We start from the raw sequence: 12954 nt of genomic DNA, 5'->3' as shown, positions 1-12954 counted from the left end.
CCCCCCCCCTTCCCCCCCCCCCGGCCCCCGCAAAAAAAACCAACCTAATTTTGAACAAGAAAAGCATCATTACACTGATGGCTAAATCAACCTCAAACCACTCCTTCTTTACTTTTCATAATCCTGAGTTTTAATTACTCAACAATTGATATACAGTATCCTTTCCAAGATTCCTTCTCGGCAGGACTTTTATGAGCAGTGCTCTTTGAAATTCCTATCTAATCTATACACATCTTTTTATGAAGAACAACAAAACCTGACAGCTAATGAACTGATTCAACTGGTAACAGTGTCTAATGGTATCAGAAGCATAAAATTGTTGCCAATTTTTTAAAAGTTAGGTTGCCTATGGTTAGTCCTCTAATATTAGAAATGTAATTCCAGAGTTCAGTGCCTGTTTGAATTGATTAGGAAAATTGCCACTTATATGAAAATTCAATTTCCTACCTTTAACCACTAAAATGCTATGTGAGGCTCCATATTTTTAAGATATTAGTTTTAAAAGGTATTAAAAGACATACTTAAATTCAAATTTTCTAGAATCTTTATTTTGTTATTTAATGTACTACACTAAAATTTCTAAAATTTAGTATGGTTGAAAATATTCTTAAATAGCTATAAATATACCATTCCCAGTATACTTTAGTAAAACACAGAATTGCTTTTGGAAAATCCATAGCCCCCAAACACTTGTTAATTATTTTATGTTACTAAATTTATATATTTTTTCTTTATATTCTAGTGTACTCTACAATATACCTCATTAGAAAATCCAGAAAACATTCAGGATGAGTTTTGATCCAAGTCTGAAAATTGTCTGTTACCTATTAATGATTTTAGCTACATAATAAAAATCTTTTCTAGTGATCCCAGGAATTGCTTCATATCTTAACACATCTAGCCTCCATTTGTCCTATCTTACAATTTTTTTAAATGATAAACCATAAAGCATACTCAGCAGGAGCTGTTCTGTGAAAGTAACTAGTCATGCTTACATTTTTAAAAGTTTCAACTATAAATAGTTTTTTAATGAAGCTAAGATTGAGAAAGAAAACAAAGTAAATAAAAGTAAGTAGCTATGCATGGTACTAAAATTTACAATGACTATAACAAGCAGAAATCAAATATTTCACTAGAACAATCTCTGTTTTCTTAGAAAGCAAAAAACCACTTGAGCTGAACAGATAACAAACACTAACCCAAGACACACAACGTCAACTATTAAATTAAAGGCTGATTTTCCACAACGGGAAAAAACAGTTTCTGTTTATAGGTGTCTAAAAGCATTTTTTTTTCCCTTTCAGAAAATGTACTCTTTAAGTGACTTGAATAAGTTCCTGTATCATTTATGTAAAAGGAAGGGAGTGGGAGGTAGGCAAAATAACATTCCTAGTTCCTAAATAAATTAGCTCTGTTTAAAAGGGCAAGACTAATTCACTACTTTAATGGTGGCTTCCATTAAGCTGGAATAGTAATATTAAACCACTTCAAACTACTGGGAGAATATGAGTAAACCAAGAACAGTGTGACTGACTCCTTTAAAAAAGGGTCTGGACATACACACAAACTTTAATTCTATCATGCAATAAGAAAATGCTGAATAAATTAACTTTTTCAAAGGGCCATTATACCTTAGTTCCTCATTACAGATCTCATTACAGACTGTCTTTATAAGGCTCACCTGACAATATCATGTAAAATGCTTAGCTTCTAAGGTCAGTCTAAATAAGAGAACAATTCTCCTATTTATAGCAAAGGATGAACTTTTCTCATTTAGATGTTTAAGCAGCTAACCCCTGAGTTTAATGTAATTAGGGAAGGGATATTCAATTTACAGTATCCACAAGTAATGATAATTAAATTGATCCAAAAAAGGCTGTTGGTAAGCATAAGATACCTTTGTAATTACATCCCGTTTTCAAAATGACTTTAGTACTGTGAACTTGAAGCATTCCAGCAAATGAAGGCCAATACACATAAAACGAAAACTACAGTAGCTTAAAACCTAGGCTGTTTAACATAATGAGTAGCACTACCAGAGGGAAATCTCAAAAACATTCTATAACTCACCACGACAGCCTATGCTTTCTCCTTTCCTCTCACAAACATCCATTAAAAATAGGCAAGATAGTCTTCATTTTTCATCAAATAAATTCTTCATTAATACAGTCAATTTTTTTTTTCACGTTTAAAGGAAACTAAAGAACCAGTTCCTCTTATTTCTCTATTATTTAGGTGGCTGGTCCCAAGCTTCAGTTTTGTGTTTATTTGAAAGAACAGACGAGAGCTATGAATATGAAACCATTTTCCCCGTGAGTCCCGAAGATTAGCTGGGTCAGCATTCCACCAGGACCAAGGTGAAAAATAAACAAATAACCATGCTCACAGCAGCTGCAGCGATCAGTCTCCGGAAAATTATTCAGGCATTATGAGGAAGACGATATTAAATGCTGCCACTTGCAGCTTCACGGTTCTCTGAATATTCGCATCAGAAAAGGATGAGCACTTAAGGGGTATCATCAGAGAGCTTGCCCATCTGAGTATATTCCATTAAGTTTTGGTCTTAAAGCAGGAAGGCGGGAACCTCTGGCTGACAGGCAAAAGGCTTGTCATAATTCATTAATATCACGACTTTGCTCAGGTTTCCTTCAATGAGCCAGGCAAGAAGCCTAAGAAAAACTGCTGAGGATACAACTTCTCCAAAGACGTTGCTGTAATAAACTTTGTACCACTTGGTCCTACAGCACTAGAGGCTAAAGACCTTCAATAGGTGATCTAAGAAACATCATCCTACTATTATAAAAATCAATAATTTCTGCATCAAATTCTAAAAGGACAGGCAAGAGAAATAATTTAAAACATTGCCAAAATACGAAAGTTTAAAAAGTTCCTAGTACTATTAAGGAATACCTTCAAGTAAAACACACATATATTAAATTGAGGAAAAAAATTACTGGTCATGAAAAACAACAGAAATCTGAAATAATAGAATTCTCTATATTCCTGTTTCTTTTGACACTCCCTAATTATTTTAAGGGAGTGTATAGAAACATCAATTCTACATACTTTCAGTTAAACAAGCAATTTAACATAAAATGGATTATATAAAAAAATCTAGTCACTAGTAATATTCATCTATGTTTACAGAATATCATATATTGATATCTTTTCATTTTCCTCCCCCAGTTTCCTGCTTAACACATTAAAGAACCAGGAATCTGGTTAAGTATTTACTTTGTTTTCATTTATGTTGCAAAAAATAGGAAATTAGAAAATGGAAGAGTAATAGATCCATCTGCAAATCAGCAGAAAATAGTACAACTAGTTATAAAAATAGTAACAGGGAAAGGGGAATATTATGTAGACTCTCATTCAGGTTTTATTAATTTTACTTTATTAGTTAAAAAAGTAAAAAGTTGTGTTTGTTCTATTTAGCAAATAATACACTGAAGATGGTTGTATTAAATATCAATATCATTTTTACAATTCTAGGTAAACATGATCTTGGGTTAGTGAACCGACTATAGAATTTCTTTTCCATAACTGTTATTAACTTTATTTTAAATTCTAACTTTAAATATGATAATATCTATTTGTTTAAAGTGCATGAAATCAAGACTTAGCATTAACGTATATAATGATCATAAAATGAGAGTACAATCTGACTGACTGAAGAGAAATCAATAATGGTATTTAATGACTTCATGAGGAAAATAAATGACCCTCGCACCCTTAATGGATTAATGTCAGTTATGAGCAACACAACATCACATAATGCTGACACAGTCTCCCTCAAAGTGGTATCACTTTTCATATGAGTGCCTTAAAGCCTTATCAAAGGAAATTGTGTTTTAATGCTATTTCGGATGTCATTTTTGAGAGGATTTTTACAATCCCATTTCATAAAGCATAAAGCATGCTCTGAATTGTTACAAGGAGCTTCTGTCATTGGCACATGTACTAGGTCATCCTTTGAAAGCTTTCCAACAAAATGAAATCCTAAATATATAAAAAGGCTAACAATTTATAATATTACTCAAACAACTAGTTTATAGTAGCTTGTCTTCCTTGAATACATATTCCTTCAATGCTACTCTCAGAACGTTCCTTTTCTCCCCCCTAGGTGAGGAAAGAAGCCCATGCTACATATACATGTATGTATTGTGGCCATTTCCACAACATAAAACACACGTGCTTCAAATATACTTATAAACTGCTTGATGATCAAAGCACAAACAAAAGAAGGCCTCAGCAATAAGTTGACACGCAGCTATTAATCTGTAAAGTTATTAAGTCTTCTAGGAAGTTAATGCTTGTACAAGGATGAATTTTTCTTTCCTTCTAATACTCTCCTTAAGAAGGTAAAATGCCATAAATCCTTTCCCTATGACATAAAATTATAGGAAAATATGAACCACTCCTTCCTTTCACTTCTCGAAAAGATGCTAAAATACCTAGCCTTGTATATCATTTGCAGATAGTTTGGCTTTTGACATTAAAAAAAAAAATGCTGACCATGAAAATAAAAATTTAGTAAACATGTAATACTTTGGATTAATTCCTATTAATTACTTGAAACCAATATCAATAGGAATAACAATAACTCGATGCTGTAATTCAGTTTATTACTTCTTTTTCCAGCATAATTTAAAATTCATTTGTGACTGATTCAGCATCATCGAGCAAAACTTCCAGTAACCTCTCTGCAGATTTGGCACAGATAAGAAGTTCAGAATAGGAACAAATGTACAATGATGTACAGAAGCTACTACAGTTATTTCTAAAAATAGCAGGGTTTCAGGCTTTCAATGGCTTAGGATTCTCATGAAATGAAACTGAAAAATTCTTCAGAACCAGGAAACTGTAGCTAAAGATTCCTGACTGACACGAATATTACTTCCTTTATCCCAAAGGATATAGTAACTTCTCAAGCAAATGTAGCGTCATAATTAGTTATAATTGACTTTGTCTTTTAATTTTTAAGGCAATCTATAAATCATGGATTGTTGTGTCAACTGGAAGACAGTTTTTGACACCATACTGTATATCTCATTATTGTAATCAAAACCAAGTTCCTTATCAGGATAACTTAACAGTCTGCCAGATTTTAAAATCATTTCAGGAAATGTTAGCTTATATTACTGAACCACATTGCACAATTTTAACCATACACTGTCATAATTCTAACGTGGCTTCAAAATGTGTAGTACCACTAGGAATTAAAGGAAGATTATTAGAAATGCAAGCTTTTAAGGAGAGATGCTACCCTTATTGTCTCTTGTTTGGAGAACCACAATATCTGAGCTCTCTCTTTTCTACTCTATACTCTGCCCCCAGTCCATCTTCTTCCTTTAGCTCAGCACACCTGCTGGGTAGATGCAAGCAACTGCCATTCCTTTGAAATTAACGGAATGCTAGCATGAACCTGTTGTTCTCAGTCACTCAGCAGGTACACTTTACCTGGAACATTGGAAATCAGTGAAGCAACTGAAAGGGAAGAATTTATTTCTCTCTTTCCAATTACTGTTCTGTATCCCAATCACTTCCTTCTTACTTCACACCGATGTCCATGGCAGCACCTGCTGACAGTGTAATGCAATACTACTGCAACCGTCCCCATGTCAAAAGTGGATTCTATAAGCGTCCCACATAATTGGTGAACAGTTAAAGCTACTATAAAATACTCCCTGTAAACTTCTTATAATCAACTGAATATAATTCACCTTTAAAAGAAAAGATTGTGGAAAAAAAAATAACATGATTTTCACTAATGTGTTTCCCAAATTTCAATGCAATCCTTGAACATATAAAAACACAACCTACTGCTACCATTTAAATATTGAAATAATACACTGATGAAAATATAAGTATTCTACACACACAAAACTAACAGAGTACCCTGTTAATATGAGTTAATAAAAATGTTTATGGCTAATGAGTTTAATTATAAGTTGTAATAACTTTTCCACAGAAATATATATACAAACAAACTTCACTGCAAATTTTTAAAGTATTGAAATTAAGCAGGTAGACAGTATTGTTAACAATAGTAACAAACATGTAGTGAAATTCACTCACTCATTTAATAAACATCTTATGTGCCCCAAACTGAACCATGACAAATAAATATCTCCCAAAGTTTACATAAAACATTTGTCTTGCAATGGTTTTTTTGAAGGAAGTTTTTGGCCTTAAAGTTTACCTTGTTAATTAAAAAAAAAATGAACTGACCACATTGCATTTAAAGAGAAACAAACAAACAAAAAAAAACCTCTTTACAAATTGTTATTTGCAAGAGTATTTAAAATTAAGGGCAGGCTCACTAGCCTCAAAACTGAGGTCAGTAGAATTTAAAGTTCTTGTTAATTAGCAAGTGTTCTGAAATAGTAGATTTGAAGTACTAATACATCTGCATATGTTAAATTCTCTCTCTTCCCCCTCCCCCAAATTGTTCCTGTATCTATTATTATGTGCACTATACCAGGAAGTCAACAGGAAAGATAAGAAAAATATAAGTAGGCATAAACCAGAAACTGCAGTGGGTAGAAAGGTTCACGAAATTATAAGTTTGCAGCTCAGCATCAGTTTTGAGTGTTGGTGCTCCAAAGCCAAGAGCTAGAAAGTTTAACCTTTAAGCATACCCTGTCCCATTTATTTTTCCACAAAATCAAAAAGTATAACCACTTAGAGGACACTGATTTTTCACCTGTGATTTAACATCTTTATACACCAACTGCGATATGACTTACTGTTTGGTGAGCTCTGGACTCACAAGGCCCAGTGGAAGAGAGCACTGGGGTTGCTGTTACCCAGCACTGTCCCTCACCAAAGCAAAAAAAAAGAAAAGGACAGAATTTTACAGATAATACCAAGTACCTCATATGACTAAAGATGCAGAAATTAACTCCTATCAATCTTAGGTGGTTATCATGGCTATTTAAACATGACAAAAACAAAGTTATATTACATCTTTGAGGAACACTCTTATTAATGAAATATTTGAATATTTACAATTATTCAAAAGACCAAGTATTTTACATAGCAATATAATAATTGCAAAAATACAGCCTCCAGTTATTAGCAGTTTATAATACTGCACTGTTAGTCTGGTGGTCAGGAATTTCTAGTGGAATATAATGAGAATTAAAAGACTGTACTTGTGATGCTCACCACCAGCTCACAGTCTGTTGTATAAGAATGGAAGCGTGCTAGTGGTTTACCAAATTACTAAACAGGAGAGAGAGCCATGGTGAGTAGCCTCCAAATAATAGTGCGGGAAGTAACAGCAAAACCAAACGTCCCCAGAATGTGATGCTCTGACATGAATACTTGGGTTAATTAACATTTTGGATGCCCCTGTGTTAGACAATATAAACAGAAAAAAATGTTATTATAGAGAAAAAATGAGGTTTATTAAAAATGAAGGCCATTATTATTGTGTTCTCCGTATTCTGCAGTGGGAAAAATATAGTTAGAATCTTTGCCCAAGTTAGTGTTGTAGATCTGCTGTTTGAAAAGTAAACCAACAAATAACACACAAAGCTGAGGAAAAGGGCAATAAAGTACTTGAAAATGACCTTATTTAATGAATGCTGCCCGCAGACTTTCTACATAAACCAATTTGTTACGATAATGAGTGAATTTAAATGCCTCGTACTTATTTTAAATACTTGTGATATTCGAAGCTACAGTGTTTTTAAAATAACAGGGAGGGACCTTAGAGACCACCTTGTCTAACCTCCTTATTTCACTGATGATAAAGACAAGCCAAGGGCCGGCCCGTGGCTCACTCGGGAGAGTGCGGTGCTGATAACACCAAGGCCCCGGGTTCGGATCCCGCGTAGGGATGGCCGGTTCGCTCACTGGCTGAGCGTGGTGCTGACAACACCAAGTCAAGGGTTAAGATCCCCTTACCGGTCATCTTTAAAAAAAAAAAAAAAAAGACAAGCCAAAATAAACCTTGCCCCAAGGTTGCACAGCTAGTAATTGGCAAAATCTAAACTCCGCACAGTATATTTTACAAAAAGATTCCAGATGAACTAATGTTTGTGGTCCACTGCTACAATTAATTTCTTCAATGGAATCCCACTGCTTAGAGGAAAGGTCAGATTCTTAATCCTAAATTCAAAGTCCACCATGATCTGGTGTCAAACTTATTTTCCACTAGGAAACGCCTGAACCTTTCTGCTAGGTGCTTCATCTCTTTTTTGGAATACTCCCTTTTCTAGTTGTCTAAATCATTCACACCTTTGAAATATGTCTCTACTAAAGTCTTTCCTGCTCTTCCTAGCTGAGAGGTACTGCTCTCTCAAACAGAACTTGGTCTTAATCCTAGGATATATCTTATCATTTTCTACCTTGTATTATATTATCTACATATTTTGAGCTTCCTTATTAGACTGTAACTTCTATTAAGGCAACATCCATTCAATCTCCAGCCCTTAGTCACGGTGATCTCTTAAAAAGACAAATCAGACCATATCATTTCCTGTTTAAAACCAAACTGCTTACCAAAGCCTTCAATATACTATGTAATGTGTCCCCTCCTACTTCTCTCACTTCACTCCATACCACCTGCCTTGCTCACCATTCTGCGGCCACCCTGGTCACCTTGCTGATCTTTGACGGCACCAAGTCCTTTCTCATTACAGGCTTTTACATGTGTTATTCCCTCCTACTCTGAATAACCTTTTCCCCAGATCTTGGCCTTTTCATCTTTCAGGTCAAAAGTCACATCCTCAGAGAGGCATTCCCTGACCACCTCATGCAAAAATGATTCCCCCCGTTACTCTCTATTGCATCATCTATTCCATTATTACGGTTTATTACTTCTTATGTAACTACTTGATTATCTGATTCCAGCAGTAGAATGTAAGTCCCATTATGGCAGGAACTTACCCGTCTTGTTCACTAATAAATTTCCAAATAAGTAGCACAGAGTAGCACTCAGAAGCTGTTTGTTGAGTAAATGAATTTGTGAAGTATTCTTACTATTTTTCACCACTCTTGGCATTGTGTTTCATACATATCAGTGTTGACAATAAATATTTGTAAGGAAAGAGGAAAGGAAAAGAAAGGAAGAAGTCAATCAGCCTAGCTTCCTATCTTCTGTCACAGTACATTTTCATTATATATAGTTTCTTTCCGGCAAAATAGTTAATGACTAAAAATATTTGTCAAATTGTATTCTTAAGCATATTTATAAATACAAGAATATAAAACAAAAAAATTTTTTAAAACCCCAAATTAGAAGTAAGGAAAAAAAGAAGGAAAGAGCAAAGCAATGCTTTTCTTAGAGAGCATATACTGTTATCTTTACTTCCAAAAAATTTTGGATAATTTGTAAGTGGTAAGCAAAGGTTTTGTGAAATTATGTTAGTCTGTTACATGTGACAAGAAAACCATCAATCATCCCAACAGTATGGTGTTTGTATTCACTCTTAATTCAATAAAGGTTGTTTTTTCTTGCTATTACAGTCTGAATATTTTATAAATGCCCACTATGTGAGCTGGCATGTATTCCCCCATTCCTCATCATGTAAATGCATACAAACTCTGAATTTTTAATTTACTACTAAAATAACCGAAGGCTATTTCACAGTTCTTAAAAAGACACAATACTGGTTTAGAAATTTCTACTCTAGGGCCGGCCCGGTGGCGCACTGGATAGTGCGCTGCTTGGGAAGAGCGGCGGCGCTCCCGTCCGAGGGTTCGGATCCCATATACAGACCGGTTCCCGCTCACTGGCTGAGCGAGGCGCGGGAGCAACACCGAGGGTTGCGATCCCGTTGCCGGTCCCCGGTCCGGTACGGGGGCAACACTGAGGGTTGCGATCCGTTGCCGGACACGGAAAAAAAGACAAAAGACAAAAAAAAAAAAAAAAAAAAAAAAAAAAAAAAAAAAAAAAAAAAAAAAAAAAAAAAAAAAAAAAAAAAAAAAAAAAAAAAAAAAAAAAAAAAAAAAAAAAAAAAAGAAATTTCTACTCTAAACTACATTAAGACATAATAATATTTACCTGGTAAAAATAATTATAAGAAATGTAGCTTTAGAAATCACATATAAATTACAGAATGAATTAAATTATTTTGAAAGGATACATGTTCTAGTTGTTTATTAAAGCATATTATGAAATATACTATCTCTCATAAAGTTTCTCTTTCAAAATGAAATTACGGCTCCAGAAATCAATTTAATATGTTTACTTATCAATCTTAGAGTCTCCCTCTACCTTAAAGATGAAAGTCTTTCCACTGTACAAAACAAAAACTGTCAAGAATTCCAAATATATTATGTCCATGAAACCACATATGCTTTTAAGACAACATAATCACTTTTAAAAAGGTATAAGACTATTCAAAACTGGAAAGAATATAAAATAATCTTTTACCTGTTGAATAATACTTATGTAACTAGAGTCATTAAAAAGTGAAAATAAATTATTTTTTCCCCAGCATTTTAAATTATTGTTAGGCCCAATTCCTTCATTTCCTTACCTCACTACCTCTTTCTTTCCCACCCCTACCTACCCTTGACACCGGCTTCCGTCCCAGCATTCTTCTAGAATTTTAAAGCTATTAATGCTTTCCGGTTTCGTATATACATGTAAATTATATTATATATTACAGAATTTTCTTTATATAGTCTCCATTTTAGATCTTTCAATTAAAATGAAAACCTTTCTCTTGAAACAGTTTCTTTCTTTGTACTCTAAGATTGACACTGGACTCTTGCAGTTATTTTCTCTACCTCTGACTTCTTTCTCTAGTATTTGTTAACTGCCAATTCCACACTTGCCCTTGAATTTATGACTTTCTTCTTTTTTTTGTTTTCTTGTTTTGATTCCTCATATGGCTTCTTATATGATATATAAATAAAAGAATATACATTTGACATCCCCAGGCTTGGCCATGCTCTCTAGCATTATGTCTCATATCTCTATTTGTATGCAGAATCAATTTACATACATAACCTGACAATTCATAAAACTGAAACTCTTTATTTCCTGCTATAATTAGTCAGTGACACCACCTAAAAGAACTCCTTTTATCTTGGAAATTAAATACATCACCAAATAAATCATGCCACTTTGTTTTCTCTTGTTTGTGTATTCTAGAACCCTCTTTTGATTTGGACAGTCACTACTCCAAAGACTTCAAACCTACATTCTTCTTATGTCTACCTAACTCTGGTCTCTCAAACCAAACCGCTTCAACAGTGACCCATTTCTTTTACTTGTCAACATATTATTTCCATCATTATCCATATGTGCTTCAGATCCATTTGTCATCACCTGGAAGCAATTAATCATTATTATTTTTACATCCTTGCTTTTACCATCTTCTCCAAAATACAATCACTTCCTCATCAACTGTATAAATCTACATCTCTACTCCCTGCGAAGCTTAGCTTAAAACTCATTACTGATATATATATACATAATTTCTTATTTCAACCTACCATATTCTAGAATTCCTGTTATATTTTGCCCAACCATTTAAAGTCTATGTTTGTACTACAATAAATGCACTGTATTTAATAAATATTTAGGGAACACCTACTATGTGTGACTACTAGAGCTGAGAATAAATGTTTAAATAAATCCCTTGAATCTCATTTAGGTCTCATTTTTAAAAAAACCTGAAGACTTTTAACATGTGAGTATGTTACCTATATTCAACTCCTTGAGGGTGGAGAAAAAAAGGTTATCTTACATTTGGAAAACGTGAACATCCAGCCAGCATGCTTAGCATAAAAGGGGCACTTCATTAAAGTGCATTGGCCAGTAAGATTTCTTTTCAGTAGTATATTTAATTAGTATAGTAAGATTCCAAATAATAAAACCACAATCTCTATTATTTTTATTGCCCACACCAAATGTACACTATTTTGTATTATGAAAATGAAATTACTCTATATATTACTTTCTCAAAAATTCTAGCTTTTAAACTGCACAGCCTTGATACATGATAGTTAAATACAGTTAATCCATTATCTATGGTGATTCAAAGTAAAGAGAAAAGTATATAAAACAGTAGTAATAATAATAACCATCACACAATTAAAAGGCATTTTACATTTTATCAAAGGCTTTCAGTACAGATATTCTGGAATCAGATGAGAGGGACATGAAATTATAACACTGGGTTGCAGCAGCCATAAAAGGGGCTTTCTATGGCTCTTTCTTTTCTCCATCATATCCTACATCCCAGAGATTCTTCAAATTCTAGAAACCATGTGCAGTAAGTAGGGAGTTAAAGGAAATGTCCACTGTGGATTTCCTTTAACACTGCTAACATTAAGAACAAAGTTATACTACAGGGTAAGGTGTGATACTAGATGAATTACAGAGGAAGAGAATAAGAGAACAGAGGGCATGGACCTGATTGTGGAATACAGTTTTTTGTTTGCTTTCTTTTGCCTGCAGCAGGATCTTGTTCTAAGTTAAAAAAACTAACACCATTTAAAAGACCTCAAGGGACCATACTTGTCATGAAACCATTTTAGAGATTTCAGTTCCCCTAGCAGATCGCACTCTCCTGGGCACCACTACTGCACAGGCTTCCAGCCGCCACGGCGCGTCCTCTGCTGCAGTGGCGGCAGAGGGAAAGACGACTGCAGCCCAGCCCTGTCTTGCAGCTCCATACCAGGACACCGTCTGTGAGACGTGGAGGAGGAAGACGATGCTGAGGCGGAGAGGAGCTGCGCCATGCCCGGCACCCAGTTTGGCGTGCAGGCTGCCTCCACTCCAGGTACTGCAGCCCCAGTGGAAATAGGCTAGTGTGTGACTGAGCAGGGAGGCCTCACCACAGCTGGACTCCATCCTCAGCCCGAGCGAGTGCATGTGACCAGAGCAGCACCCTGCCAGAGAGGCCTGAGATCCATGAACACTATGTGCCCCACGGTGCCAGTATGCGACCGAGCAGGTAGGCCTCGCCACCACTGGACTCCATCCCC

General features: G+C 34.8%; 1 pseudogene; it reads right to left on the bottom strand.

Moving 5' to 3' along the window:
* The window catches only part of LOC103600135, a 74974-nt pseudogene extending 62266 nt beyond the window's left edge, over positions 1–12708 (bottom strand).
* Positions 12709–12954: the final 246 nt, after the last annotated feature.

Source organism: Galeopterus variegatus, unplaced genomic scaffold (genome assembly GCF_000696425.1).
Source record: "Galeopterus variegatus unplaced genomic scaffold, G_variegatus-3.0.2 Scaffold3242, whole genome shotgun sequence".
In the NCBI taxonomy this organism is placed as follows: Eukaryota; Metazoa; Chordata; class Mammalia; order Dermoptera; family Cynocephalidae; genus Galeopterus; species Galeopterus variegatus.
The sequence above is the reverse complement of the archived record's forward strand: the minus strand, read 5'-3'. Positions and strand labels throughout refer to the sequence as shown.